Source organism: Euprymna scolopes, chromosome 8 (assembly GCF_053919585.1).
Source record: "Euprymna scolopes isolate OS-2025 chromosome 8, ASM5391958v1, whole genome shotgun sequence".
Classification (NCBI taxonomy): Eukaryota; Metazoa; Mollusca; class Cephalopoda; order Sepiida; family Sepiolidae; genus Euprymna; species Euprymna scolopes.
In genome coordinates this window covers 144,110,483-144,130,881 of record NC_136489.1, presented here as the reverse complement: position 1 = coordinate 144,130,881, position 20,399 = coordinate 144,110,483, and positions in this window count along the sequence as shown.

Sequence of the window (20,399 nt, the reverse complement as noted above, 5' to 3'; positions counted from 1 at the left end):
AAATATCATATGATGGTTTCCATGATAAAGAAATTTTAATTTGAAATATCATATGATTGTTTCCATGATGAAGAAATTTTCATTTGAAATATCATATGATTGTTTCCATGATGAAGAAATTCTCATTTGAAATATCATATGATTGTTCCCATGATGCAGAAATTTTCATTTGAAATATCATATGATTGTTCCCATGATGAAGAAAGTTTCATTTGAAATAGCATATGATTGTTCCCATGATGAAGAAATTTTCATTTTAAATATCATATGATTGTTTCCATGATGAAGAAATTTTAATTTGAAATATCATATGATTGTTTCCATGATGAAGAAATTTTAATTTGAAATATCATATGATTGTTTCCATGATGAAGAAATTTTAATTTGAAATATCATATGATTGTTTCCATGATGAAGAAATTTTTATTTAAAATATCATATGATTGTTCCCATGATGAAGAAATTTTCATTTGAAATATAATATGATTGTTTCCATGATGAAGAAAGTTTCATTTGAAATATCATATGATTGTTCCCATGATGAAGAAATTTTAATTTGAAATATCATATGATTGTTTCCATGATAAGGAAATTTTCATTTGAAATATCATATGATTGTTTCCATGATGAAGAAATTTTCATATGAAATATCATATTATTGTTCCCATGATGAAGAAATTTTCATTTGAAATATCATATGATTGTTTTCCATGATGAAGAAATTATCATTTGAAATATCATATGATTGTTCCCATGATGAAGACATTTTCATTTGAAATATCATATGATTGTTCCCATGATAAAGAAATTTTCATTTGAAATATCATATGATTGTTTCCATGATGAAGAAATTTTCATTTGAAATATCATATGATTGTTTCCATGATGAAGAAATTTTTATTTGAAATATCATATGATTGTTCCCATGATGAAGAAATTTTTATTTGAAATATCATATGATTGTTTCCATGATGAAGAAATTTTCATTTGAAATATCATATGATTGTTTCCATGATAAAGAAAATTTTCATTTGAAATATCATATGATTGTTTCCATGATGAAGAAATTTTCATTTGAAATATCATATGATTGTTTCCATGATAAAGAAAATTTTTATTTGAAATATCATATGATTGTTTCCATGACGAAGAAATTTTCATTGGAAATATCATATGATTGTTTCCATGATGAAGAAATTTTCATATGAAATATCATATGATTGTTCCCATGATGAAGAAATTTTCATTTCAAATATCATATGATTGTTTCCATGATGAAGAAATTATCATTTGAAATATCATATGATTGTTCCCATGATGAAGACATTTTCATTTGAAATATCATATGATTGTTCCCATGATAAAGAAATTTTCATTTGAAATATCATATGATTGTTTCCATGATGAAGAAATTTTCATTTGAAATATCATATGATTGTTTCCATGACGAAGAAATTTTCATTTGAAATATCATATGATTGTTTCCATGATGAAGAAATTTTCATTTGAAATATCATATGATTGTTTCCATGATGAAGAAATTTTCATTTGAAATATCATATGATTGTTTCCATGATGAAGAAATTTTTATTTGAAATATAATATAATTGTTTCCATGATGAAGAAATTTTAATTTGAAATATCATATGATTGTTTCCATGATAAAGAAAATTTTCATTTGAAATATCATATGATTGTTTCCATAATTAAGAAAGTTTCATTTGAAATATCATATGATTGTTTCCATGATAAAGAAATTTTCATTTGAAATATCATATGATTGTTTCCATGATGAAGAAAGTTTCATTTGAAATATCATATGATTGTTCCCATGATGAAGAAATTTTCATTTGAAATATCATATGATTGTTCCCATGATGAAGAAATTTTAATTTGAAATATCATATGATTGTTCCCACGATGAAGAAATTTTCATTTGAAATATCATATGATTGTTCCTATGATGAAGAAATTTTCATTTGAAATATCATATGATTGTTCCCACGATGAAGAAATTTTTATTTGAAATATCATATGATTGTTCCCATGATGCAGAAATTTTCATTTGAAATATCATATGATTGTTTCCATGATGAAGAAATTTTCATTTGAAATATCATATGATTGTTTTCCATGATGAAGAAATTTTTATTTTAAATATCATATGATTGTTCCAATGATGAAGAAATTTTAATTTGAAATATCATATGATTGTTCCCATGATGAAGAAATTTTCATTTGAAATATCATATGATTGTTTCCCTGATGAAGAAATTTTTATTTGAAATATCATATGATTGTTCCCATGATGAAGAAATTTTAATTTGAAATATCATATGATTGTTTCCATGATGAAGACATTTTCATTTGAAATATCATATGATTGTTTCCATGATGAAGAAATTTTAATTTGAAATATCGTATGATTGTTCCCATGATGAAGAAATTTTCATTTGAAATATCATATGATTGTTCCCATGATTATGAAATTTTAATTTGAAATATCATATGATTTTTTCCATGATGAAGAAATTTTTATTTGAAATATCATATGATTGTTTCCATGATGAAGAAATTTTCATTTGAAATATCATATGATTGTTTCCATGATGAAGAAATTTTCATTTGTAAATATCATATGATTGTTCCCATGATGAAGAAATTTTCATTTGAAATATCATATGATTGTTCCCATGATGAAGAAATTTTAATTTGAAATATCATATGATTGTTTCCATGATGCAGACATTTTTATTTGAAATATCATATGATTGTTTCCATGATGAATAAATTTTGATTTGAAATATCATATGATTGTTCCCATGATGAAGAAATTTTCATTTTAAATATCATATGATTGTTTTCATGATGAAGAAATTTTTATTTGAAATATCATATGATTGTTTCCATGATGAAGAAATTTTCATTTGAAATATCATATGATTGTTTCCATGATGAAGAAATTTTTATTTGAAATATCATATGATTGTTTCCATGATGAAGAAATTTTCATTTGAAATATCATATGATTGTTTCCATGATTAAGAAATTTTACTTTTGAAATATCATATGATTGTTTCCATGATGAAGAAATTTTCATTTGAAATATCATATGATTGTTCCCATGATGAAGAAATTTTCATTTGAAATATCATATGATTGTTTCCATGATGAAGAAATTTTCATTTGAAATATCATATGATTGTTCCCATGATAAGAAATTTTAATTTGAAATATCATATGTTTGTTTCCATGATGAAGAAATTTTTATTTGAAATATCATATGATTGTTCCCATGATGAAGAAATTTTTATTTGAAATATCATATGATTGTTTCCATGATGTAGAAATTTTTATTTGAAATATCATATGATTGTTCCCATGATGAAGAAATTTTTATTTGAAATATCATATGATTGTTCCCATGATGAAGAAATTTTCATTTTAAATATCATATGATTGTTTCCATGATGAAGAAAGTTTCATTTGAAATATCATATGATTGTTCCCATGATAAAGAAATTTTCATTTGAAATATCATATGATTGTTCCCATGATGAAGAAATTTTAATTTGAAATATCATATGATTGTTTCCATGATGAAGAAATTTTCATTTGAAATATCATATGATTGTTTCCATGATGAAGAAATTTTAATTTGAAATATCATATGATTGTTTCCATGATGAAGAAATTTTCATTTGAAATATCATATGATTGTTTCCATGATGAAGAAATTTTTATTTGAAATATCATATGATTGTTCCCATGATGCAGAAATTTTTATTTGAAATATCATATGATTGTTTCCATGATGAAGACATTTTTATTTGAAATATCATATGATTGTTTCCATGATGAAGAAATTTTCATTTGAAATATCATATGATTGTTCCCATGACGCAGAAATTTTCATTTGAAATATCATATGATTGTTTCCATGATGAAGAAATTTTTATTTGAAATATCATATGATTGTTTCCATGATGAAGAAATCTTCATTTGAAATATCATATGATTGTTTCCATGATGAAGAAATTTACATTTGAAATATCATATGATTGTGTCCCTGATGAAGAAATTTTCATTTGAAATATCATATGATTGTTCCCATGATGAAGAAATTTTCATTTGAAATATCATATGATTGTTCCCATGATGAAGAAATTTTTATTTGAAATATCATATGATTGTTTCCATGATGAAGAAATTTTCATTTGAAATATCATATGATTGTTTCCATGATGAAGAAATTTTTATTTGAAATATCATATGATTGTTTCCATGATGAAGAAATTTTCATTTTAAATATCATATGATTGTTTTCTATGATGAAGAAATTTTTATTTTAAATATCATATGATTGTTTCCATGATGAAGAAATTTTCATTTGAAATATCATATGATTGTTCCCATGATGAAGAAATTTTTATTTGAAATATCATATGATTGTTTCGATGATGAAGAAATTTTTATTTGAAATATCATATGATTGTTTCGATGATGAAGAAATTTTCATTTGAAATATCATATGATTGTTTCCATGATGAAGAAATTTTCATTTGAAATATCATATGATTGTTCCCATGATGAAGAAATTTTCATTTTAAATATCATATGATTGTTCCCATGATGAAGAAATTTTAATTTGAAATATCATATGATTGTTTCCATGATGCAGACATTTTTATTTGAAATATCATATGATTGTTTCCATTATGAATAAATTTTGATTTGAAATATCATATGATTGTTCCCATGATGAAGAAATTTTCATTTTAAATATCATATGATTGTTTTCATGATGAAGAAATTTTTATTTGAAATATCATATGATTGTTTCCATGATGAAGAAATTTTCATTTGAAATATCATATGATTGTTTCCATGATGAAGAAATTTTTATTTGAAATATCATATGATTGTTTCCATGATGAAGAAATTTCCATTTGAAATATCATATGATTGTTCCCATGATTAAGAAATTTTACTTTTGAAATATCATATGATTGTTTCCATGATGAAGAAATTTTCATTTGAAATATCATATGATTGTTTCCATGATAAGAAATTTTCATTTGAAATATCATATGATTGTTCCCATGATAAGAAATTTTCATTTGAAATATCATATGATTGTTTCCATGATGAAGAAATTTTCATTTGAAATATCATATGATTGTTTCCATGATGAAGAAATTTTTATTTGAAATATCATATGATTGTTCCCATGATAAGAAATTTTCATTTGAAATATCATATGATTGTTTCCATGATGAAGAAATTTTCATTTGAAATATCATATGATTGTTCCCATGATAAGAAATTTTCATTTGAAATATCATATGATTGTTTCCATGATGAAGAAATTTTAATTTGAAATATAATATGATTGTTCCCATGATGTAGAAATTTTTATTTGAAATATAATATGATTGTTCCCATGATGTAGAAATTTTAATTTGAAATATCATATGATTGTTTCCATGATGAAGAAATTTTTATTTGAAATATCATATGATTGTTCCCATGATAAGAAATTTTTTATTTGAAATATCATATGATTGTTTCCATGATGAAGAAATTTTCATTTGAAATATCATATGATTGTTCCCATGATAAGAAATTTTCATTTGAAATATCATATGATTGTTTCCATGATGAAGAAATTTTAATTTGAAATATAATATGATTGTTTCCATGATGAAGAAATTTTCATTTGAAATATCATATGATTGTTCCCATGATGAAGAAATTTTTATTTGAAATATCATATGATTATTTGCATGATGAAGAAAGTTTCATTTGAAATATCATATGATTGTTCCCATGATGAAGAAATTTTCATTTGAAATATCATATGATTGTTTCCATGATGAAGAAATTTTCATTTGAAATATCATATGATTGTTTCCATGATGAAGAAATTTTCATTTGAAATATCATATGATTGTTCCCATGACGCAGAAATTTTCATTTGAAATATCATATGATTGTTCCCATGATGAAGAAATTTTCATTTGAAATATAATATGATTGTTTCCATGATGAAGAAATTTTCATTTGAAATATCATATGATTGTTTCCATGATGAAGAAATTTTTATTTGAAATATCATATGATTGTTTCCATGATGAAGAAATTTTCATTTGAAATATCATATGATTGTTCCCATGACGCAGAAATTTTCATTTGAAATATCATATGATTGTTCCCATGATGAAGAAATTTTCATTTGAAATATCATATGATTGTTTCCATGATGAAGAAATTTTCATTTGAAATATCATATGATTGTTTCCATGATGAAGAAATTTTTATTTGAAATATCATATGATTGTTTCCATGATGAAGAAATTTTCATTTGAAATATCATATGATTGTTTCCATGATGAAGAAATTTTCATTTGAAATATCATATGATTGTTTCCATGATGAAGAAAGTTTCATTTGAAATATCATATGATTGTTCCCATGATGAAGAAATTTTCATTTGAAATATCATATGATTGTTCCCATGATGAAGAAATTTTTATTTGAAATATAATATGATTGTTTCCATGATGAAGAAATTTTCATTTGAAATATCATATGATTGTTTCCATGATGAAGAAATTTTCATTTGAAATATCATATGATTGTTCCCATGATGAAGAAAGTTTCATTTGAAATATCATATGATTGTTTCCATGATGAAGAAATTTTCATTTGAAATATCATATGATTGTTTCCATGATGAAGAAATTTTCATTTGAAATATCATATGATTGTTTCCATGATGAAGAAATTTTCATTTGAAATATCATATGATTGTTTCCATGATGAAGAAATTTTCATTTGAAATATCATATGATTGTTTCCATGATGAAGAAATTTTCATTTGAAATATCATATGATTGTTTCCATGATGAAGAAATTTTCATTTGAAATATCATATGATTGTTTCCATGATGAAGAAATTTTCATTTGAAATATAATATGATTGTTCCCATGATGAAGAAATTTTCATTTGAAATATCATATGATTGTTTCCATGATGAAGAAATTTTCATTTGAAATATCATATGATTGTTTCCATGATGAAGAAATTTTCATTTGAAATATCATATGATTGTTTCCATGATGAAGAAATTTTCATTTGAAATATCATATGATTGTTCCCATGACGCAGAAATTTTCATTTGAAATATCATATGATTGTTCCCATGATGAAGAAATTTTCATTTGAAATATAATATGATTGTTTCCATGATGAAGAAATTTTCATTTGAAATATCATATGATTGTTTCCATGATGAAGAAATTTTCATTTGAAATATCATATGATTGTTCCCATGACGCAGAAATTTTCATTTGAAATATCATATGATTGTTCCCATGATGAAGAAATTTTCATTTGAAATATCATATGATTGTTTCCATGATGAAGAAATTTTCATTTGAAATATCATATGATTGTTTCCATGATGAAGAAATTTTTATTTGAAATATCATATGATTGTTTCCATGATGAAGAAATTTTCATTTGAAATATCATATGATTGTTCCCATGACGCAGAAATTTTCATTTGAAATATCATATGATTGTTCCCATGATGAAGAAAGTTTCATTTGAAATATCATATGATTGTTCCCATGATGAAGAAATTTTCATTTGAAATATCATATGATTGTTCCCATGATGAAGAAATTTTTATTTGAAATATAATATGATTGTTTCCATGATGAAGAAATTTTCATTTGAAATATCATATGATTGTTTCCATGATGAAGAAATTTTCATTTGAAATATCATATGATTGTTCCCATGATGAAGAAAGTTTCATTTGAAATATCATATGATTGTTTCCATGATGAAGAAATTTTCATTTGAAATATCATATGATTGTTTCCATGATGAAGAAATTTTCATTTGAAATATCATATGATTGTTTCCATGATGAAGAAATTTTCATTTGAAATATCATATGATTGTTTCCATGATGAAGAAATTTTCATTTGAAATATCATATGATTGTTTCCATGATGAAGAAATTTTCATTTGAAATATCATATGATTGTTTCCATGATGAAGAAATTTTCATTTGAAATATCATATGATTGTTTCCATGATGAAGAAATTTTCATTTGAAATATAATATGATTGTTCCCATGATGAAGAAATTTTCATTTGAAATATCATATGATTGTTTCCATGATGAAGAAATTTTCATTTGAAATATCATATGATTGTTTCCATGATGAAGAAATTTTCATTTGAAATATCATATGATTGTTTCCATGATGAAGAAATTTTCATTTGAAATATCATATGATTGTTCCCATGACGCAGAAATTTTCATTTGAAATATCATATGATTGTTCCCATGATGAAGAAATTTTCATTTGAAATATAATATGATTGTTTCCATGATGAAGAAATTTTCATTTGAAATATCATATGATTGTTTCCATGATGAAGAAATTTTTATTTGAAATATCATATGATTGTTTCCATGATGAAGAAATTTTCATTTGAAATATCATATGATTGTTCCCATGACGCAGAAATTTTCATTTGAAATATCATATGATTGTTCCCATGATGAAGAAATTTTCATTTGAAATATCATATGATTGTTTCCATGATGAAGAAATTTTCATTTGAAATATCATATGATTGTTTCCATGATGAAGAAATTTTTATTTGAAATATCATATGATTGTTTCCATGATGAAGAAATTTTCATTTGAAATATCATATGATTGTTCCCATGACGCAGAAATTTTCATTTGAAATATCATATGATTGTTTCCATGATGAAGAAATTTTTATTTGAAATATCATATGATTGTTTCCATGATGAAGAAATTTTTATTTGAAATATCATATGATTGTTCCCATGATGAAGAAAGTTTCATTTGAAATAGCATATGATTGTTCCAATTATGAAGAAATTTTCATTTGAAATATCATATGATTGTTTCCATGATGAAGAAATTTTAATTTGAAATATCATATGATTGTTTCCATGATGAAGAAATTTTCATTTTAAATATCATATGATTGTTCCCATGATGAAGAAATTTCATTTGAATATCATATGATTGTTTCCATGATGAAGAAATTTTCATTGGAAATATCATATGATTGTTTCCATGATGAAGATATTTTCATTTGAAATATCATATGATTGTTTCCATGATGAAGAAATTTTCATTTGAAATATCATATGATTGTTTCCATGATGAAGAAATTTTAATTTGAAATATCATATGATTGTTCCCATGATGAAGAAATTTTCATTGGAAATATCATATGATTGTTCCCATGATGAAGAAATTTTCATTTGAAATATCATATGATTGTTCCCATGATGAAGAAATTTTCATTTGAAATATCATATGATTGTTTCCATGATGAAGAAATTTTCATTTGAAATATCATATGATTGTTCCCATGATGAAGAAATTTTCATTTGAAATATCATATGATTGTTTCCATGATGAAGAAATTTTCATTTGAAATATCATATGATTGTTTCCATGATGAAGAAATTTTCATTTGAATATCATATGATTGTTTCCATGATAAGGAAATTTTCATTTGAAATATCATATGATTGTTCCCATGATGAAGAAATTTTCATTTGAAATATCATATGATTGTTTCCATGATAAGGAAATTTTCATTTGAAATATCATATGATTGTTCCCATGATGAAGAAATTTTCATTTGAAATATCATATGATTGTTCCCATGATGAAGAAATTTTCATTTGAATATCATATGATTGTTTCCATGATAAGGAAATTTTCATTTGAAATATCATATGATTGTTCCCATGATGAAGAAATTTTCATTTGAAATATCATATGATTGTTTCCATGATAAGGAAATTTTCATTTGAAATATCATATGATTGTTTCCATGATGAAGAAATTTTCATTTGAAATATCATATGATTGTTCCCATGATGAAGAAATTTTCATTTGAAATATCATATGATTGTTTCCATGATGAAGAAATTTTCATTTGAAATATCATATGATTGTTCCCATGATGAAGAAATTTTCATTTGAAACATCATATGATTGTTCCCATGATGAAGAAATTTTCATTTGAAATATCATATGATTGTTCCCATGATGAAGAAATTTTCATTTGAAATATCATATGATTGTTTCCATGATAAAGAAATTTTCATTTGAAATATCATATGATTGTTCCCATGATGAAGAAATTTTCATTTGAAACATCATATGATTGTTTCCATGATGAAGAAATTTTCATTTGAAATATCATATGATTGTTCCCATGATGAAGAAAGTTTCATTTGAAATATCATATGATTGTTTCCATGATGAAGAAATTTTCATTTGAAATATCATATGATTGTTTCCATGATGAAGAAATTTTCATTTGAAATATCATATGATTGTTTCCATGATGAAGAAATTTTCATTTGAAATATCATATGATTGTTTCCATGATGAAGAAATTTTCATTTGAAATATCATATGATTGTTTCCATGATGAAGAAATTTTCATTTGAAATATCATATGATTGTTTCCATGATGAAGAAATTTTCATTTGAAATATCATATGATTGTTTCCATGATGAAGAAATTTTCATTTGAAATATCATATGATTGTTCCCATGATGAAGAAAGTTTCATTTGAAATATCATATGATTGTTTCCATGATGAAGAAATTTTCATTTGAAATATCATATGATTGTTTCCATGATGAAGAAATTTTCATTTGAAATATCATATGATTGTTTCCATGATGAAGAAATTTTCATTTGAAATATCATATGATTGTTTCCATGATGAAGTAATTTTCATTTGAAATATCATATGATTGTTTCCATGATGAAGAAATTTTCATTTGAAATATCATATGATTGTTCCCATGATGAAGAAATTTTTATTTGAAATATCATATGATTGTTTCCATGATGAAGAAATTTTCATTTGAAATATCATATGATTGTTTCCATGATGAAGAAATTTTCATTTGAAATATCATATGATTGTTTCCATGATGAAGAAATTTTCATTTGAAATATCATATGATTGTTTCCATGATGAAGAAATTTTCATTTGAAATATCATATGATTGTTTCCATGATGAAGAAATTTTCATTTGAAATATCATATGATTGTTCCCATGATGAAGAAAGTTTCATTTGAAATATCATATGATTGTTTCCATGATGAAGAAATTTTCATTTGAAATATCATATGATTGTTTCCATGATGAAGAAATTTTCATTTGAAATATCATATGATTGTTTCCATGATGAAGAAATTTTCATTTGAAATATCATATGATTGTTTCCATGATGAAGAAATTTTCATTTGAAATATCATATGATTGTTCCCATGATGAAGAAATTTTTATTTGAAATATAATATGATTGTTTCCATGATGAAGAAATTTTCATTTGAAATATCATATGATTGTTTCCATGATGAAGAAATTTTCATTTGAAATATCATATGATTGTTCCCATGATGAAGAAAGTTTCATTTGAAATATCATATGATTGTTTCCATGATGAAGAAATTTTCATTTGAAATATCATATGATTGTTTCCATGATGAAGAAATTTTCATTTGAAATATCATATGATTGTTTCCATGATGAAGAAATTTTCATTTGAAATATCATATGATTGTTTCCATGATGAAGAAATTTTCATTTGAAATATCATATGATTGTTTCCATGATGAAGAAATTTTCATTTGAAATATCATATGATTGTTTCCATGATGAAGAAATTTTCATTTGAAATATCATATGATTGTTTCCATGATGAAGAAATTTTCATTTGAAATATAATATGATTGTTCCCATGATGAAGAAATTTTCATTTGAAATATCATATGATTGTTTCCATGATGAAGAAATTTTCATTTGAAATATCATATGATTGTTTCCATGATGAAGAAATTTTCATTTGAAATATCATATGATTGTTTCCATGATGAAGAAATTTTCATTTGAAATATCATATGATTGTTCCCATGACGCAGAAATTTTCATTTGAAATATCATATGATTGTTCCCATGATGAAGAAATTTTCATTTGAAATATAATATGATTGTTTCCATGATGAAGAAATTTTCATTTGAAATATCATATGATTGTTTCCATGATGAAGAAATTTTCATTTGAAATATCATATGATTGTTTCCATGATGAAGAAATTTTCATTTGAAATATAATATGATTGTTCCCATGATGAAGAAATTTTTATTTGAAATATAATATGATTGTTTCCATGATGAAGAAATTTTCATTTGAAATATCATATGATTGTTTCCATGATGAAGAAATTTTCATTTGAAATATCATATGATTGTTTCCATGATGAAGAAATTTTCATTTGAAATATCATATGATTGTTCCAATGACGCAGAAATTTTCATTTGAAATATCATATGATTGTTCCCATGATGAAGAAATTTTCATTTGAAATATAATATGATTGTTTCCATGATGAAGAAATTTTCATTTGAAATATCATATGATTGTTTCCATGATGAAGAAATTTTTATTTGAAATATCATATGATTGTTTCCATGATGAAGAAATTTTCATTTGAAATATCATATGATTGTTCCCATGACGCAGAAATTTTCATTTGAAATATCATATGATTGTTCCCATGCTGAAGAAATTTTCATTTGAAATATCATATGATTGTTTCCATGATGAAGAAATTTTCATTTGAAATATCATATGATTGTTTCCATGATGAAGAAATTTTTATTTGAAATATCATATGATTGTTTCCATGATGAAGAAATTTTCATTTGAAATATCATATGATTGTTCCCATGACGCAGAAATTTTCATTTGAAATATCATATGATTGTTCCCATGATGAAGAAAGTTTCATTTGAAATATCATATGATTGTTCCCATGATGAAGAAATTTTCATTTGAAATATCATATGATTGTTCCCATGATGAAGAAATTTTTATTTGAAATATCATATGATTGTTTCCATGATGAAGAAATTTTCATTTGAAATATCATATGATTGTTTCCATGATGAAGAAATTTTCATTTGAAATATCATATGATTGTTCCCATGATGAAGAAAGTTTCATTTGAAATAGCATATGATTGTTCCAATTATGAAGAAATTTTCATTTGAAATATCATATGATTGTTTCCACGATGAAGAAATTTTAATTTGAAATATCATATGATTGTTTCCATGATGAAGAAATTTTAATTTGAAATATCATATGATTGTTTCCATGATGAAGAAATTTTAATTTGAAATATCATATGATTGTTTCCATGATGAAGAAATTTTCATTTGAAATATCATATGATTGTTCCCATGATGAAGAAATTTCATTTGAATATCATATGATTGTTTCCATGATGAAGAAATTTTCATTGGAAATATCATATGATTGTTTCCATGATGAAGAAATTTTCATTTGAAATATCATATGATTGTTTCGATGATGAAGACATTTTCATTTGAAATATCATATGATTGTTCCCATGATGAAGACATTTTAATTTGAAATATCATATGATTGTTCCCATGATAAAGAAATTTTTATTTGAAATATCATATGATTGTTTCCATGATGAAGAAATTTTCATTTGAAATATCATATGATTGTTTCCATGATGAAGAAATTTTCATTTGAAATATCATATGATTGTTTCCATGATAAGGAAATTTTCATTTGAAATATCATATGATTGTTTCCATAATTAAGAAAGTTTCATTTGAAATATCATATGATTGTTTCCATAATTAAGAAAGTTTTATTTGAAATATCATATGATTGTTTCCATGATGAAGAAATTTTCATTTGAAATATCATATGATTGTTTCCATGATGAAGAAATTTTCATTTGAAATATCATATGATTGTTTCCATGATAAGGAAATTTTCATTTGAAATATCATATGATTGTTTCCATAATTAAGAAAGTTTCATTTGAAATATCATATGATTGTTTCCATAATTAAGAAAGTTTCATTTGAAATATCATATGATTGTTTCCATGATGAAGAAAGTTTCATTTGAAATATCATATGATTGTTTCCATGATGAAGAAATTTTCATTTGAAATATCATATGATTGTTTCCATAATCAAGAAATTTTCATTTGAAATATCATATGATTGTTTCCATGATGAAGAAATTTTCATTTGAAATATCATATGATTGTTTCCATGATAAGGAAATTTTCATTTGAAATATCATATGATTGTTTCCATAATTAAGAAAGTTTCATTTGAAATATCATATGATTGTTTCCATAATTAAGAAAGTTTCATTTGAAATATCATATGATTGTTTCCATGATGAAGAAAGTTTCATTTGAAATATCATATGATTGTTTCCATGATGAAGAAATTTTTATTTGAAATATCATATGATTGTTTCCATGATGAAGAAATTTTCATTTGAAATATCATATGATTGTTCCCATGACGCAGAAATTTTCATTTGAAATATCATATGATTGTTCCCATGCTGAAGAAATTTTCATTTGAAATATCATATGATTGTTTCCATGATGAAGAAATTTTCATTTGAAATATCATATGATTGTTTCCATGATGAAGAAATTTTTATTTGAAATATCATATGATTGTTTCCATGATGAAGAAATTTTCATTTGAAATATCATATGATTGTTCCCATGACGCAGAAATTTTCATTTGAAATATCATATGATTGTTCCCATGATGAAGAAAGTTTCATTTGAAATATCATATGATTGTTCCCATGATGAAGAAATTTTCATTTGAAATATCATATGATTGTTCCCATGATGAAGAAATTTTTATTTGAAATATCATATGATTGTTTCCATGATGAAGAAATTTTCATTTGAAATATCATATGATTGTTTCCATGATGAAGAAATTTTCATTTGAAATATCATATGATTGTTCCCATGATGAAGAAAGTTTCATTTGAAATAGCATATGATTGTTCCAATTATGAAGAAATTTTCATTTGAAATATCATATGATTGTTTCCACGATGAAGAAATTTTAATTTGAAATATCATATGATTGTTTCCATGATGAAGAAATTTTAATTTGAAATATCATATGATTGTTTCCATGATGAAGAAATTTTAATTTGAAATATCATATGATTGTTTCCATGATGAAGAAATTTTCATTTGAAATATCATATGATTGTTCCCATGATGAAGAAATTTCATTTGAATATCATATGATTGTTTCCATGATGAAGAAATTTTCATTGGAAATATCATATGATTGTTTCCATGATGAAGAAATTTTCATTTGAAATATCATATGATTGTTTCGATGATGAAGACATTTTCATTTGAAATATCATATGATTGTTCCCATGATGAAGACATTTTAATTTGAAATATCATATGATTGTTCCCATGATAAAGAAATTTTTATTTGAAATATCATATGATTGTTTCCATGATGAAGAAATTTTCATTTGAAATATCATATGATTGTTTCCATGATGAAGAAATTTTTATTTGAAATATCATATGATTGTTTTCATGATAAGGAAATTTTCATTTGAAATATCATATGATTGTTTCCATAATTAAGAAAGTTTCATTTGAAATATCATATGATTGTTTCCATAATTAAGAAAGTTTCATTTGAAATATCATATGATTGTTTCCATGATGAAGAAATTTTCATTTGAAATATCATATGATTGTTTCCATGATGAAGAAATTTTCATTTGAAATATCATATGATTGTTTCCATGATAAGGAAATTTTCATTTGAAATATCATATGATTGTTTCCATAATTAAGAAAGTTTCATTTGAAATATCATATGATTGTTTCCATAATTAAGAAAGTTTCATTTGAAATATCATATGATTGTTTCCATGATGAAGAAAGTTTCATTTGAAATATCATATGATTGTTTCCATGATGAAGAAATTTTCATTTGAAATATCATATGATTGTTTCCATAATCAAGAAATTTTCATTTGAAATATCATATGATTGTTTCCATGATGAAGAAATTTTCATTTGAAATATCATATGATTGTTTCCATGATAAGGAAATTTTCATTTGAAATATCATATGATTGTTTTCATAATTAAGAAAGTTTCATTTGAAATATCATATGATTGTTTCCATAATTAAGAAAGTTTCATTTGAAATATCATATGATTGTTTCCATGATGAAGAAAGTTTCATTTGAAATATCATATGATTGTTTCCATGATAAGGAAATTTTCATTTGAAATATCATATGATTGTTTCCATGATAAGGAAATTTTCATTTGAAATATCATATGATTGTTTCCATAATTAAGAAAGTTTCATTTGAAATATCATATGATTGTTTCCATAATAAAGAAATTTTCATTTGAAATATCATATGATTGTTTCCATGATGAAGAAAGTTTCATTTGAAATATCATATGATTGTTCCCATGATGCAGAAATTTTCATTTGAAATATAATATAATTGTTTCCATGATGAAGAAATTTTAATTTGAAATATCATATGATTGTTTCCATGATGAAGAAATTTTAATTTGAAATATCATATGATTGTTCCCATGATGAAGAAATTTTCATTTGAATATCATATGATTGTTTCCATGATGAAGAAATTTTCATTTGAAATATCATATGATTGTTCCCATGATGAAGAAATTTTCATTTGAAATATCATATGATTGTTTCCATGATGAAGAAATTTTCATTTGAAATATCATATGATTGTTTCCATGATGAAGAAATTTTCATTTGAAATATCATATGATTGTTTCCATGATAAGGAAATTTTCATTTGAAATATCATATGATTGTTTCCATGATGAAGAAATTTTCATTTGAAATATCATATGATTGTTCCCATGATGAAGAAATTTTCATTTGAAATATCATATGATTGTTTCCATGATGAAGAAATTTTCATTTGAAATATCATATGATTGTTTCCATGATGAAGAAATTTTCATTTGAAATATCATATGATTGTTTCCATGATGAAGATATTTTCATTTGAAATATCATATGATTGTTTCCATGATGAAGAAATTTTCATTTGAATATCATATGATTGTTTCCATGATGAAGATATTTTCATTTGAAATATCATATGATTGTTTCCATGATGAAGAAATTTTCATTGGAAATATCATATGATTGTTCCCATGATGAAGAAATTTTCATTTGAAATATCATATGATTGTTTCCATGATGAAGAAATTTTCATTTGAAATATCATATGATTGTTTCCATGATGAAGAAATTTTCATTTGAAATATCATATGATTGTTCCCATGATGAAGAAATTTTCATTTGAAATATCATATGATTGTTTCCATGATGAAGAAATTTTCATTTGAAATATCATATGATTGTTTCCATGATGAAGACATTTTCATTTGAAATATCATATGATTGTTCCCATGATGAAGAAATTTTTATTTGAAATATCATATGATTGTTTCCATGCGAAGAAATTTTCATTTGAAATATCATATGATTGTTTCCATGATGAAGAAATTTTCATTTGAAATATCATATGATTGTTTCCATTATAAGGAAATTTTCATTTGAAATATCATATGATTGTTTCCATAATTAAGAAAGTTTCATTTGAAATATAATATGATTGTTTCCATAATTAAGAAAGTTTCATTTGAAATATCATATGATTGTTTCCATGATGAAGAAAGTTTCATTTGAAATATCATATGATTGTTTCCATGATAAGGAAATTTTCATTTGAAATATCATATGATTGTTTCCATAATCAAGAAATTTTCATTTGAAATATCATATGATTGTTTCCATGATGAAGAAATTTTCATTTGAAATATCATATGATTGTTTCCATGATAAGGAAATTTTCATTTGAAATATCATATGATTGTTTCCATGATGAAGAAAGTTTCATTTGAAATATCATATGATTGTTCCCATGATGCAGAAATTTTCATTTGAAATATAATATAATTGTTTCCATGATGAAGAAATTTTAATTTGAAATATCATATGATTGTTTCCATGATGAAGAAAGTTTCATTTGAAATATCATATGATTGTTTCCATGATAAGGAAATTTTCATTTGAAATATCATATGATTGTTTCCATAATCAAGAAATTTTCATTTGAAATATCATATGATTGTTTCCATGATGAAGAAATTTTCATTTGAAATATCATATGATTGTTTCCATGATAAGGAAATTATCATTTGAAATATCATATGATTGTTTCCATAATTAAGAAAGTTTCATTTGAAATATCATATGATTGTTTCTATAATTAAGAAAGTTTCATTTGAAATATCATATGATTGTTTCCATGATGAAGAAAGTTTCATTTGAAATATCATATGATTGTTTCCATGATAAGGAAATTTTCATTTGAAATATCATATGATTGTTTCCATGATGAAGAAAGTTTCATTTGAAATATCATATGATTGTTCCCATGATGCAGAAATTTTCATTTGAAATATAATATAATTGTTTCCATGATGAAGAAATTTTAATTTGAAATATCATATGATTGTTTCCATGATGAAGAAATTTTAATTTGAAATATCATATGATTGTTTCCATGATGAAGAAATTTTCATTTGAAATATCATATGATTGTTCCCATGATGAAGAAATTTCATTTGAATATCATATGATTGTTTCCATGATGAAGAAATTTTCATTGGAAATATCATATGATTGTTTCCATGATGAAGATATTTTCATTTGAAATATCATATGATTGTTCCCATGATGAAGAAAGTTTCATTTGAAATATCATATGATTGTTTCCATGATGAAGACATTTTCATTTGAAATATCATATGATTGTTCCCATGATGAAGACATTTTAATTTGAAATATCATATGATTGTTCCCATTATAAAGAAATTTTTATTTGAAATATCATATGATTGTTTCCATGCGAAGAAATTTTCATTTGAAATATCATATGATTGTTTCCATGATGAAGAAATTTTCATTTGAAATATCATATGATTGTTTCCATGATGCAGAAATTTTCATTTGAAATATCATATGATTGTTTCCATAATTAAGAAAGTTTCATTTGAAATATCATATGATTGTTTCCATAATTAAGAAAGTTTCATTTGAAATATCATATGATTGTTTCCATGATGAAGAAAGTTTCATTTGAAATATCATATGATTGTTTCCATGATAAGGAAATTTTCATTTGAAATATCATATGATTGTTTCCATAATCAAGAAATTTTCATTTGAAATATCATATGATTGTTTCCATGATGAAGAAATTTTCATTTGAAATATCATATGATTGTTTCCATGATAAGGAAATTTTTATTTGAAATATCATATGATTGTTTCCATAATTAAGAAAGTTTCATTTGAAATATCATATGATTGTTTCCATAATTAAGAAATTTTCATTTGAAATATCATATGATTGTTTCCATGATGAAGAAAGTTTCATTTGAAATATCATATGATTGTTTCCATGATAAGGAAATTTTCATTTGAAATATCATATGATTGTTTCCATGATGAAGAAAGTTTCATTTGAAATATCATATGATTGTTCCCATGATGCAGAAATTTTCATTTGAAATATAATATAATTGTTTCCATGATGAAGAAATTTTTATTTGAAATATCATATGATTGTTTCCATGATGAAGAAATTTTCATTTGAAATATCATATGATTGTTCCCATGATGAAGAAAATTTAATTTGAAATATCATATGATTGTTCCCATGATGAAGAAAGTTTCATTTGAAATATCATATGATTGTTCCCACGATGAAGAAATTTTTATTTGAAATATCATATGATTGTTCCCATGATGCAGAAATTTTCATTTGAAATATCATATGATTGTTTCCATGATGAAGAAATTTTCATTTGAAATATCATATGATTGTTTTCCATGATGAAGAAATTTTTATTTTAAATATCATATGATTGTTCCAATGATGAAGAAATTTTAATTTGAAATATCATATGATTGTTCCCATGATGAAGAAATTTTCATTTGAAATATCATATGATTGTTTCCCTGATGAAGAAATTTTTATTTGAAATATCATATGATTGTTCCCATGATGAAGAAAGTTTCATTTGAAATATCATATGATTGTTTCCATGATGAAGACATTTTCATTTGAAATATCATATGATTGTTTCCATGATGAAGAAATTTTAATTTGAAATATCGTATGATTGTTCCCATGATGAAGAAATTTTCATTTGAAATATCATATGATTGTTCCCATGATTATGAAATTTTAATTTGAAATATCATATGATTTTTTCCATGATGAAGAAATTTTTATTTGAAATATCATATGATTGTTTCCATGATGAAGAAATTTTCATTTGAAATATCATATGATTGTTTCCATGATG